Genomic DNA, 13,757 nt, shown 5'->3' with positions numbered 1-13,757 from the left:
TCCTAATATATGAAAATAAATATAACCATATATTTAACCTTTTCCTGAATCATTAGCTCTAATTTCTGAGCTTTTTCAACTACTATATTATCAGTTCTCTGTAATATTTCCGGTGAAGACAGCAAATTAATTCACAGTTTGAATCCACTCCTTCAACAAGTGCAGGTGGTGGGAGGCAGATGGAAGACCAGAGCATGTGCTAATGGGCTGCTCTCAGCACAGACAATAATAATAACAACAACAAAGTGCAGTGCTGAACGGGCCCCCTTCAACCGTTTCCAAATGTCATTCCAGGCCTGGATGTAATGAGCCTCGGTGCAGAGTTGAATGGTGGGTAATTGCTGAACAGGGGAAATGGTTTGTCACCATAGCTTCCTTTAGTTTCTCAGCTTCCTCTGTCTGTGTTGCTGGGTGTGTGTGTGTAGACATAGACATCTTGGCTTTAGTGCGTCAGAGTCGTGTCCCCCAAACTCCAGGCCCCTTGACCTGATTGTCTGCACGCTGCAGGGAATTGGACCCATGAGGTGAACCCTAAATGATGACGATGAAAAAAAAAAAAGGAATCTACAGATTGTTTAGGAGATCAGTCCATTAGATGTCTGAGTCTTGTTGATGGTGGCGGGGGTCAGATATTGTCTTGGATAAGGAGGAAGAGGAAGTATGAGAGCTAAGTTTGTGTGCTTATTATAGAAGTAGAAAACAAGCCATATGCCTAATTTCCTTTGGTTCGGCTCGACTCAAATTACTTTTGGTACCACTGCTTTTCTCTTCGTTTTCGCTGGAGATACTACCCATTCAGTGTAGGCGGGAGTCTTAGCTTACCGTCATAGCGACCAACACTCGCTGAATCTTTCGCCGGCAACCTAACAGAGAAACGTCTGCGCTTCGTCAGTTGTGTGGAGTGGATCACATTTTTTGTAATCCGGGTCTAGTGAATGAAAAAAATTCAATTGCTATTGACGGTAGCTTGAATATTTAATAAAGTGGCCAGTTTGGACAGATTTCTCTCCGACCAATCAATGCTTAGCTGCGTTTTAACTCTAGTTTTTGCTCAACTCGCTTGGAACCTTGACTGGGTTTGTACCAAAAAAGTACAGGGTAACAGGTGCTATCCAAAACTTTCACTAATGGAAATCCAAAAAAGAACAGCTCCAGTGGTACGTCCAGGTAAATGCTGGCGTCAGCATGCTAGCACGCCTTTGCGCTAGACACAAAGCATTAACCAATGGAGGAAAAATTGAAGCAACACTAAATTTGCTACAATTAATCTAAAGGGGAACATGAATGTCTGTACCAAATTTCATCCATCCAACCGTTGTCGATACATTTAGCTCAAAATAACAAAACACGCAAGAGGAAGAGCCAGTAGGATACATCATCTGTAAACCATGAATACCCATACTAAATTTAGTTCCAATGGTTTGAATAAATGTTGAGATTTCACAGGATAACTGAAGATTTTGACCTACTGGGGTTACATGATAAGTCAGGGGATCACCAAATAAGTAGGATTCATCCTGTGAGAACCATAAATGTGTCTATACAATTTAACGGCATTCCATTCTAAAGCTGTTGAGGGATTTTAGTCTGGAACAAAGGGATGGACCAACCGACAGACAGACATTACCCACGTTAGAGCTACACACTTAACAATTAAAACTCGTAATGAATTGTGAATTATATCTCCTTCTCACCCATACAACCAACCAATATGATTCTTTCCAAACAGAATGGACACAGATTAATATCCTTATTTACCTGTCAGACATAAAAAAGACACCTTCTGATGATTTTTGCTGTCATGGTTGGTCAATAGAGTGCTGCATGAATGACTGATTTTTCTAGGCCAACCAGTAGGTCACAACACGTGGTTCCCTAAACAAAAATCGAATAGGATTTTTTCATTGGATTTTTGATTATTGCAGAAAATAAGCTCAGGCACAAAAGCTTTTATGATACTTACATGTTTTGTTCAGCAAGATAAACTTCACAAATCAACATCACTATTATGATTTTTACCATTGCCAGAAGTAATAGCCAACTTTAAGATATAAACGAACAACACCACGGTGCCGTACACACCAAGGCTGTTAAAGCAGACGAGTCAGCGTGATGACATTTATTTCCCCTGAAAACATCTATAGTCACATGATTTGTTAGCAACTGCCTTTTTGAAGACAAGTAAAAGGTTCAAAATGAGGGTGAGATATTTCATATCATGGAACAAGAAGTTAAAGTCTCTTAAACTTGCGTTAACCACAAACCTTATTTCAGGCATCTAACCAACAACCCATTAAAAAAAAAAACACATCGAGACTACACAACTGGAAGTGCAAAAATTATGACTCATTTACGGATTTTAGGCTTCCTTCCAGCAGCACTCTATAATGTTGCAAATTAAACTGCACATGATGGTACCTACGCTTTTTTTTTCGCCCTGTCCTGAGCTTCACAGTCGGCAGTCTTATGCAAAGATTACAAGCTTTGGCAAAAATGCAAAGTTCTTTCCTGTTCTATTGCAAGTTGTTACGTCATGTTAGATATAACAGCCCATTTCCTTTTAATTATAGAAAATATATCTGAGCCAACATATCTCACAGTCCTTTAACAAACATTGGTTATTGGATTTTAATGTTATGCTTTCAAAAGCGCTGGGAAAGATTTTTGACATTATAATTCCAACTTAAGGTCCATATACTAGCTTTTTGCTGGAGCTTTCAGCCATATAACATGGTTTTCAACGGAGGATGGCGTTTTCTTCTTTTAACGTGATAGCTCGAAAGCTGATGTTTTCATGCATATTACTTTTAGGACTTCTCAGGTCTTAGAATGCCGCGTGATATGGTTGAAAGCTTCATTACAAGTTAGTGAACCTTGTTCTTGAAAACAGAAATGTTCAATTTTCTTGCTCATGTAAACCAAAAAAGTGTAACCACGCTAACAGGGGGAAAAAAAGTTAATTATAAGGTATTACTCTGCAATATGTTATTAAGTTAATGGTTTCATATTCTCGGGAGAAGTTATTTCATAGAATCTACAGCACAGATGTAAACGTAGGGGCGTATCTGTGTGTGGTTATCTGAAATAAGAGATGGGTTTGCGAAGACGAGCAAAGAAGTGGAGAAGAGAAATATTTAACCTCAGAACAGAGTTGTGGTATTGTAATGAACCCCTTGCCCAGGCGGAGATTTTGTAAAGACCAATTTCCACGTCATATCTGATCAAATGTGACAGTGCTGAAAGAGCACATTACCCCACACTCCCTTCTCCGGTGTCCGGGCTGCTTTACACTCAGGGTAACGGTTTCCCCAAAGAAACTCAAACCGATATGGCACCTGCCAAACATATCATTGCAAAGAACGTATCTGTGAAAAAGGAGGTGTTTTTTTTTACTACCCTGGGGATATGTCGTTTAAAATTGCCAAACACTCACCCCAGTATACACACACAGAATAATTCTCAAAATCTCTGAAGCAGTATTAAACATATCATGTTGCTCTTACCTATCAGAAAAAAATACTTCTGATCATTCTCTGCTGTCACTGTTCTCCAAAGCAGTTATTTTTTGGTCAGTGGAGTGCTGCAGGGGTGATGTATTTTTGTAGGCATTGCATTGTTTAGCATTGCATGTCTATTTTTATTTAGGCCAATTGAAAAGTATGAGTTACAATATATGAAAGGGATACACAGTATGTGCATTCAATCTTTATACTGCATGCCTTGTACCAGGCCGTCGTGGTGAAGAAGGAGTTGAGCCAGAAGGTTCTAACCGTTACCCCTGATCATGGGTTTTGGGTAATGACCCAAAGAATGGGATGTGGATACCGTCAGCCGATCTGAGTTTCCTCCATGGGGTGGCTGTGATCTTACCTTGTATGGCAGCTGGAAACTTTATAATATCCCATGATAATGCGAGACTGAAATTTCACACCAAATTCCAGCTTGTTGGGCATTGAGTAATGCATTTGTGTAGGGTAAGCCAGAGCACGGACCTACTGGAATCTACTGTCGACTTTTCGTTTGAAACAACAATGGCTCATCAAGAGGTTATCGTAGATCAGGGGTCACCAATAGGCGGGCTATTCCGGGTTCGGACCCAGACGCCATTGTGTACGGGTTCGGACCCAGACGCCATTGTGTCTGGGTTGTATCCGGACACGGACCTCTTTTCCAATAGATAATTGAGAATTATTTAATTCTGACAGAGCGCTTCTATTTTAACCAGTGCCTTTATGGCACTCGGTCGGCGGTCCGGAAACACAACTACCAACTGCATGCTTTGTAATTGATATCATGTGATGCTACTCAGCCAATGAAATATATGTATTCTGATAAGCATTGCGGAGAGTGAAATATATAGACACGGGAATAGAAAAGAGAGAGGGCATGGAACTTGGAGTAGAGCCGCCGCTCCTTCACGTTGAAAGGAGCCAGTTGAGGAAGTAGACCCACAACATTATATCATAAGATTCGATCAGATAATTTATATCTGGACTACCTTGCTTACCCGGCTGCTACTGCAACACGGTCCCGGAAAATCGTCAGAAAAACGGATGGACGGATTCCAAAAATGAAGGTGAAAGGAGCCAGCATGAAGTTAAGTTTTTTCGCCGTATAATGATTGACAGCACAACTGGTTTGGCACCACTGTTTAAATGATTAAAGCTTCACTAACCATTATCTTTATGGTTGAATAAATCAAATGACTACATGTAACGCTGAGTCTTTCTCAAAGTGTCAACCCAACAGAGATTTATCAACCAGCTCTGCAGTTCGGCCTAACTCTCGAAACCTTTTATCAAGTCTTTATTTCATTTGTTTTTTGGCCCACAACCTGCGCTCTCATCTACCTTGTTTCCAGCGAGCTGTTTAGAGTTAAAACTAATACAAAAAACAGAGCTACAAAGAGAGTAAGTGCCGCACCTCCCATCTGGCAGGTAGACAGGAAGAAGACTACCAAGTAAATGATGATGTTGTTTTAGTGTTTATGTTGGTCACAAACGGTATGAGGAAAGAGGATTTGATGTCCTTCCAGCTCAGAACAAAAGATGACAACTTGACAACCCTTTAGCTCAGCTGGTTACCGTCAAAGTATTGAGCTGTGGATCTCCATGTTTTCATTAATGAATCCAACTAATGAGCCACCAACTGCTTGAGACGGCGCATTTAAATGGTCTTTCAAACTCTATTGATGGGCGGATTTTCTCCTAAACAATCCAAATGCAGGTTGAAATTATATTCTCAAATTAAGTTTAGATATAAGATTAGTACCTTGCCAGTACAAAACAGGTTAAATCCATTATTTACCACCAGCTGCAGTTAATGTGAAAAACAGACGTGAGTCTGCTGTTCACCCGTCCTGGAGAGTTAGCAGCCACGATGTTGCGTGCTTTTTTTTTGCAGGGTTAGGTTTAGCCTCAGTCTTTTGGTACAATTTCATGTGTATGTAGCCAACAAGTGCAAATTAAAAAGTCTTTACAGGATGTTTGTCCTGTAATATAACTTAAAATTATATCCTCGTATATCAACAACATGGTAATAAGGGGAGCACTAGAGCTTATTTTTTATTCCACTTCAAGCACTGCATGAAACATTTAAAAGTCACAGGACACAGCTAAACAAATCTGCTAGCAATAGTTGATATTTACACCAATAAGAGTACAACAACACCAGCTTCATTGATATTCCCTTGCAAAAAAAAAGTAATATCTGATATCTGTTGTGTGAGGTCAGAGCGCTTGACAGGCAAAGGATGGACGGCTGTTGATTGGCCAAAGGACTGCCCGCATCACATTAACTAAGTTGTGATTAATGTCTGAATGACACACACATCCTCCATTCAAAGCATGAGAGAGAGAGAGAGAGAGAGAGAGAGAGAGAGAGAGAGAGAGAGAGATTCAGTCATGCCACCACATCTGGCCCTGTGTGTTATTGCAGAGGCCAGGGGTCCGCTGGGTCTCTGCAGCCGCTGCTTGCATGTATGTATGTGTGTGTGTGTCTAGAGTAGAGCTGCAGGTGAACGCCACAGGCCATCATAATCACAGGTCAGGGTCATTGACTGTTTTCTTTTTTGTGTGTGAGTGAGACTCGGAGAAAGAGGGCGTTCTGAGGGCGAACAGGTGGTGATCTGGTGTTTCAAAGATGCAGGGAGAGAGTAAAAAGTGGGAGTCCATGAGGGGGAAAAAACGTAGTACAACTTGCTCTGCCTAAAAGAAATGGCTTGAAGGCCATGGAGAGGGTGACGGCCTGCACTTGATCTCATAACTGACGATTCCTCTTTTTGAAAAATATTTAGGTGTGTATTCCAAATGGTTCCATGTGGTTGTCAATAAACAAAACGAAATAAACTAAACTTAACTAACTTTGCACCATTGTACTGATTTAGGACAAAACAAAACGTTTATTGGGGCAAGTAGTGCAAGACTTCTAAAGCTTTCTTAATAAAATCGTAATTTTATATAAATCATTTCAAATGCTTGTCTCTGAGTCCCACATAGTGTAGGCTAAACATAGAAGTTCTGGATTAGCTTTTGTAGCTAACTGCATATGGGATCTAGTCTACACTAATAACAAACGCTAACATATTGTTATGTATATAGCATGATATTATTTCATAAATTAAATTAAAAAAAAAAAAAATAATTTAGTTTAAAAGATTAAACTAAATTTAGCGAGAAAGTCACATGATATACATTAGCCATCCTAGCCTGAAAGGAATACATTGTAAAATACCAGAATGTTCCTTTAAGTTACCTACTTAAAGCGCTGAAAGAGTTTTTGTTTTAGTATTGTGTTTTCAGTTAATCTGTTAGCAGAGGTGACACTTTTTTTTACATGACGGATTGCTCCTTTTTGGGCTAAAAAGGAAAATCAAAAGACCTTTTTCTTTTCATTCAGGTTCAAGGGTGAAGCGAGGTCCGCCTGCTATTTTTAGCGCCAAGTCCAAGACGAACGACCTTTGTCCTTTCTGGCCCGGGGGTCGGTTGACAGGGGTCAAATGTCAGCGGGCTGAAATGACAGTTTATTTTTAGTGCAAACAAGACTGCTATTTAAGGCTACATAAAGAGGCTGGTCAGATAATTATACCACCGGTTGGTCGGCTGCCATTTATCCACCTACCCTGCCGGTCAATTGCAGCCATATGTGGACAGACTAGGGGGTCTGCCCCGCTGCCACCATCTGTGTGTGTGTGTCTGCATTAATTTTCCCCTGCGTAAAAGTCGGCATCTTTCCTTTCCTGTGTTGTAAATGTACACCACTTCATATCTCCTTGTGGATGTGTGTATCTGGCTTGTCCATGTAAATGGAACCAATTCTCTTATGCAACCGCATAACCCAGTATATGTGCATCCATGTGTGTATGTGTGTGCGTGGTTTCTCTACATAAATGTTAGTGTCTCTCAGTTGCGCTGTTGTTGGCGCGGCTTCTGCTAACCCACTCTTCAATTTGGCTTTTCGGAACTCAAAACACGCTGTCCACCCATGTGCAGTCGTCCTCCCAATGTGGTGGGGATCAAATCAAACCGGAGCGTTGTTTATGCCGCACCCTCTCAAGCCACCCAGATGCTGCACTGGGGACGACAATTTACAGTATGTTGTAGCAAGGTAGTGTGGACGAAAAGACAAAAATCTTAACAACCACATGAAAGAGAAGAAATACTTGTCACTCCCTATTCAAACATAACATGACATTGATGAAAAGATTTGTAGGATAGGCATGTAGTTATTTATTTGCTTTATTTGATTAGCTGAAATAATATTAAAGTAATACTATTGTTTAGTGTCGCAGTTGCAGGAGTAAACCTCAGACGGAGGTTTTTCTCAGCTCTATGGAGCTTTTTAGCGTCTTCCAGCTCATTGGTTCGGTTTCACGACTCTCAGCTTTACGGTTTTAGTTCAGTCTTGTCACTCTAAACTCAATATGCAGCCACAACAGGCGGCTGTTTTTACGTAAAATTTGATAAAAAACACTTTACGCTCACAAGCACGAGCTGTCCAGAATGAAACAGCAGACGGAGAAAATTAGCAGCTAAGGGCACAATCACAAGCCGAACTCTGATGCGGTTTATGTTGCGAAAGCAGGCATTTGTTGAGATGGACATGTAAAACAACAGGTAGACATGAGAGGGAGAGGACTGACTTGGACTTTTTCAGAAGTCTGATGTGTGCTAGACATCTGGGCTGAAGAGAACATATAATAACATAAAATATGCTAAATAAAGTCCACAAAAATAGTGACGATTGCAAAGTCATTCGAGATCAGCTGGAGCAGGAGGAATTTGTGGGCAGAGTAGATCAGAGCCAAGGCGAGCTGAAAAAACTTCAAAAATATATTGTCCCTCAAAAGCCACTCCCTCAAAATGATCACTATGGATGTAAACAACAAACATGGCTGTTGTTAGTGCTCACAGCTGTCAAGCTAGCAGCTTGTGGAAGACTCGTTGTTGCGCAACTAGAGCATTTCATTTATTGATTGCTGTCATGATGTAAATAGAATTTTTACAAATAAATACATAATATACATTAGCCATCCTAGCCTGAAAGGAATACATTGTAAAATACCAGAATGTTCCTTTAAGTTACCTACTTAAAGCGCTGAAAGAGTTTTTGTTTTAGTATTGTGTTTTCAGTTAATCTGTTAGCAGAGGTGACACTTTTTTTTACATGACGGATTGCTCCTTTTTGGGCTAAAAAGGAAAATCAAAAGACCTTTTTCTTTTCATTCAGGTTCAAGGGTGAAGCGAGGAAAAATATATTGTTTTATTTGGTGTTTTATTTGTGCACTGTGATGAACCTAAAGTTTAAATTTCACCCTTATTCGGAATAGACAACCACACTACTAAATGGTGACCATAGTGGAGGGTATAGCAAAGGGCTAGATATTTCCCTCAAGGGTTGGTGGAGACCAAAACAGAGCTGGAAGTAGAGTTAATGGTGGACTTACATTCATCAGTTGGTCAGGAATGCGACAAATTGATGCTAATGTTTCTGTGTCTGCAAGATGTGTAGACAACTGTAGACACCATATACATTTTCTAAAATGATAAATTATCAATGTTTTCTTTTATTAATGAATCCTGCTTCAAGGATTAAACCAAAGTTTGAGGGTATATTTGCTTGATTCTTCTTTGGGCTTTATGAAAATTGAAAGTGCTCAGATGTTAAGAGACGGAAGTATCAGTGTTTCTTTGTTTGACGAGCGTGAATTGTTATTTAGATGGGTTTGTTTGACGTACAGGTCAGCACGACGAGTGTTTTAGGAGGCCCAGATCCAAAAGTCGAGTTTATTTGTAAAGTTTGAAAAATGTGTACAGTACTCAGGCGCAGGTTGTCAATCCATGCACATGAAAAGGTGGTCCCAAATACAGTTAATTTGTACTTGGATACAGTTCCGAACAGAAAATCAGCTGTACCAAAACACGAAAGTGGACTGCTATTTTACTTGGGTCAGCGAGTAGTTTTTTAACTGCAGGCTTATTTTCAACGCTGCCTGCCTCCTCCGGACTCTGAGTATGCACTATTATTTGGTAGCCTGTTTCTTCACTTTAGCCACAACATAAACGAATGTGACAAAGATGTTGGCGCAAGTGTACTTGGGTACATCCATCCATCCATCCATCTTCCGTTACCGCTTATCCAGTTAAGGGTACAAAATGGGCATTACCAATGTGAAAAACATTACCAATGTGAAAACTGAGCGGGGGTGGAGTGGTGTAATAGTACTCGAGCGTGGTACGAATCAGTCGTAGCTATGTTTGAAAACGCTTTTGTCTTGGGAGGTGATTGCCACTTATTATGCCCGATCTTCAACCCTGAATTGGTTGTCTGGGACTACTTTTAGAATTGGGCCAAATACGGTCAATTTGTCTTTATTGGAATTTTATATAAATCTTACTTGCAAAATGTACATTTATGTAAAAACAACAACAATGGAAAATACCTAGTGAACACACATGCACAAAACTCCCTAGAATACCAAAATCGGTTGAATGACTAAATTCTCAGGAGGCCCTGGAGCTGAGTCACTAGTTTCACTTCAGCATCAACAAGTTTGCTCACGATTTAGCTCTTTCTTTCTTCTGTCTATTCCTTAGACTTTCTTTTGGTCATCTCTCCTTGCTCTGGTTTCTTTTTTCTCTGTTTCATTTTTTGCATTCTTCACTTCACTTAACACATGCTGCTAAATGTGGTAGTTCCTTGAATCAATCAAGTCACACTCTGCATCTCATTAACTGACTGTAACTTTCTGAGGAGGCAGCTGAAGATATAGTATTTGCCAACAATTGCACTGTTGTATACACTTTCAGAATGAAGGAGCTGGCAGTCTTAATCGCATGCAGTAATCACTGTGTGGTACAGTGGCTGTATGTTTGGGATTGTTATTAATATAATTTAATTGCATCTTGAGAAATACCGTTAAAATAAAAATAAATAAAAACAATTGTGGCAAATGTACAGTTGGAATTTTCTAGGATCTAAAGGATATTAGGTCCAAACTTTAATCTTTGAAGACGAAGATGTGCTTACACCCTGACTGGGTCAAACAGGGAGCATGGAACCGAAATTCCCCCGCACAGGCTACTGAAGAAGATCTGAACAGATGGCTGATGTGTTGAGGTGATGAAACTTTGTTTGCATGTGGCACAAGGGAGTCAGTCAGTCAGTAATGGAAATCAGTTTTGTTTGCATAGTCAGCACTATTGTGGACCAGAGTGGGGCGAGCCCTGATACTATGCTAGCAGCTTTGGGAGGCTGTGTAACATGCTGATGTTTGGCAGGTTTACCATGTTAGTCTAGCCCGTTAGCATGCTAACATTAGCTAGTTAGCGCAAGGTGTGGCTGTCGCTGATGGGAATGTCATTAGCTTTGCTGCGCTTTTGGTCTTGTGCTAAACAAATTAAAGGAAAAGGAAGTGACACAGAGGAAATAAAAGAGAGAGCGTCTGTTGCTTACTAGCTTGCGGAGCGCAACTTGTACATTGTCTGTTTCGGCGCATTGAACAAGCAGGCCAGCAGTCAATTGCTTGCTAATGTTTCGATGTGAAAATTTGCCTCTCTTTCCGTCTGAACACACCTTTAGCAAGCAGACAGTCAACATCTGTTAGCAGTAAGCCAGGGGGAGCTCCTGCAAACACAGGTAATGAAAGTTCCAGAGAAATGAATGGTGGAAAACTGTTGTATGTTGTGTGTCCTTAGTTTTGAGAAGAGTTCTGCTTTGGACTCTGTAGACTCCACACTTCTTCGCCCACTGATCCCTATCAACCAAACAGACGGCTGGCGCTCAGTAGCTCGGCTTCCGCAGCAATTACCTTCTCCCTCGAGACGGGGGGGAGAAACTGAGAGCACAGGCAGCTTCTCTGTTTGTGTGTGTGTGTATGAATGAGTGAGCGAGAGTGTGTGTGCGGATTGGGGTGTGATGTGAGGATGAAATGTGTGTGCATGCATACAGTATGCAAACCCCAAAGCGACCGAGTCAGAAAATCGAGCTAACCCGCATAACAGAAAATACCCATAATACCTCTGTGTGCCCACATGAGGTATTCGGTTTCCCCTTTACAAACGGCCCCCAGCTCCCCGCTATTTGAGGACTGAAAGCTCATGCACTCGGAGTTTAAGCCAGTGAGACAGCGACCGGTGTCAGAAATATTTGATTTGTCATAATCACACTTTTCTTCCGCTAACCTTGATCAGTGGGCGGGACCTGTTGGACAAAGCAAGCCCTGTGATTGGTGGATAATGGCACAATTGCCCTTAGAGGAGATCAGTGATTGGCTCTGCTGTTTTTTTTTTTTTAACCCTGGCCATTTAAATTCAAAGAGTTTTATCATGGGTTGCACCTATATGTATGCATACAGAACATTTTAGCTCAGTACATTTTATGCCTTAGTATATAAGTAAGAAAGTAATATAAGAGTAATGTTTTTTTTATTTGCCTATGCCCTCTTAATCTACATAGTAGATAAGAAGATTGATACCGCTCTCATGTTTGTACGTCAAACGAGAAGCTACAACCACCAGCAGGCTAGCTTAGCTTAGCATCAAGACCGGAAATGGGGGGGAAACAGACAGCCTGTCACCATCAAAAGGTATCCAACTACCAACCCCTCTAAAACTCACTGATTAACATGCTAGATCTTGTTTGTTTATTCTGTACAAAAAGTGTAAAAACAACAAATCACATTTTACAGGGGGGTAATGTGCCAGACTATTTCTTGTAAGGCTCCAAGCAGTAAGTGATCAACTAAGATAAAACATGATGTATTCAGTCAAAAGAAATGTTCCTCTAATCTCGTCATTTTAGTTTGTTATTCAGTCGTGTTTTCTAAAGCTACTACTAAGAAATGTTATTTTGTTTCAATTTTAGTGCTCCCTATGGACAAGTCCCTTTAGAAAACCGCTTTTTTACTGCAGGAAGTTAACGGTGAACCTGCATGATTTCCTCTGACTTTGCATGGAATTGAACTGTGTGGCACCAATGACAATCAATAAGAATAACTACATAGAAATAGCCAGTCTTCTCGCTGATGGTCTGGTTTACTTATGCAGGTCATATAGAGGCATGTTTCATAACCAATTGTAGTACCTTTTTAAAGTGAACAGAAATCAGCCAGTATATAAGAGTTTTTTTAACCGTGTTTCCATTAGTATTGATTTAGTATTAAGTAAAAATGAACTTTTTCATAATTATATTACCACAACCTGCCTTATTCATTCTTGTTTGAATTTCAAAATACACAAGTTCTGTAAGTAAATTAAAAACAGGTTGAATTATTTCACTGCACAGTAAGGTTTCTCTTATAGACTGAGGTTTTTAAGATTAAAGTCTACTTTTTATGGTTATATATATGAAGATATATTTAACTCTATATATTGATATAAATAAATCAGCTCCAGCATGCATCGATAGTAACAATCCTATCATACTTATGCACTCTCTGAATAAAAGGTACCATTCTGCATTATGAATACTTTTACTTTGATATTTATAAGGACATATTGCTTAAATTAGTTGAATGCAGGACTTTTACTTGCAAAGTAGACTGATTCAATCCTTGTAATGGTACTTTTATTAAAGTAAAGGTTTTGGATACTTATAGCCTTAGACATTGTATTCTCCACTTAATGCTTTGAAGACAGGAATACAATTGTGGGGGGGGAAATAATGTTTACTCTAGGCATTGTTTTAGCTGCGGAACAGATGACACAGTAAATTGCAAGTGATTCACTCATGTTGTGTAAGTGAAAAAAATGTTTTATGTAAGTGTGTATATGGTGGGAGTTAATATATTCCTGCATACTAACTGTATATCAAAGCACTCCAGATGAAAACAAAATGTACCACTTTTCCATGCATGAATGCGTGTATATATGTGACCATGCACATGCAGACCTGTGTGTGAAAAGCATCTGTGTGTGTGTGCAAGTGTGTTTTCCTTAAACTAATTGGAGAGAGCGAGGAGTCAGGGCTCAAGGATGAGATAAGATTGCAGAAACCAAATGCTGCTGTCGAGAAATAACCGTGCAACTGCAACTTTTTTTTTTTGTTTTTCTTTCTCCGAATGTTTAGCTGTTGTTTGTTGCGCAGAATGAGCCTCATCAACCGAGAGGTATTTTGCTAAAAATCCATTGTGAAAATTTCAAAACTACATTGGCGTGAATTGGGGGGAAAAAAGCATTTCCTTTTCCCGATCCTGAAAGACAGACTGACTTTGTGCAGATACGTGGTTTTTGGTCCGACAATGGCAAGAAGCATCTGGT

This window comes from Anoplopoma fimbria, chromosome 11 (assembly GCF_027596085.1).
Source record: "Anoplopoma fimbria isolate UVic2021 breed Golden Eagle Sablefish chromosome 11, Afim_UVic_2022, whole genome shotgun sequence".
In the NCBI taxonomy this organism is placed as follows: Eukaryota; Metazoa; Chordata; class Actinopteri; order Perciformes; family Anoplopomatidae; genus Anoplopoma; species Anoplopoma fimbria.
This window is presented reverse-complemented; position numbering follows the sequence as displayed.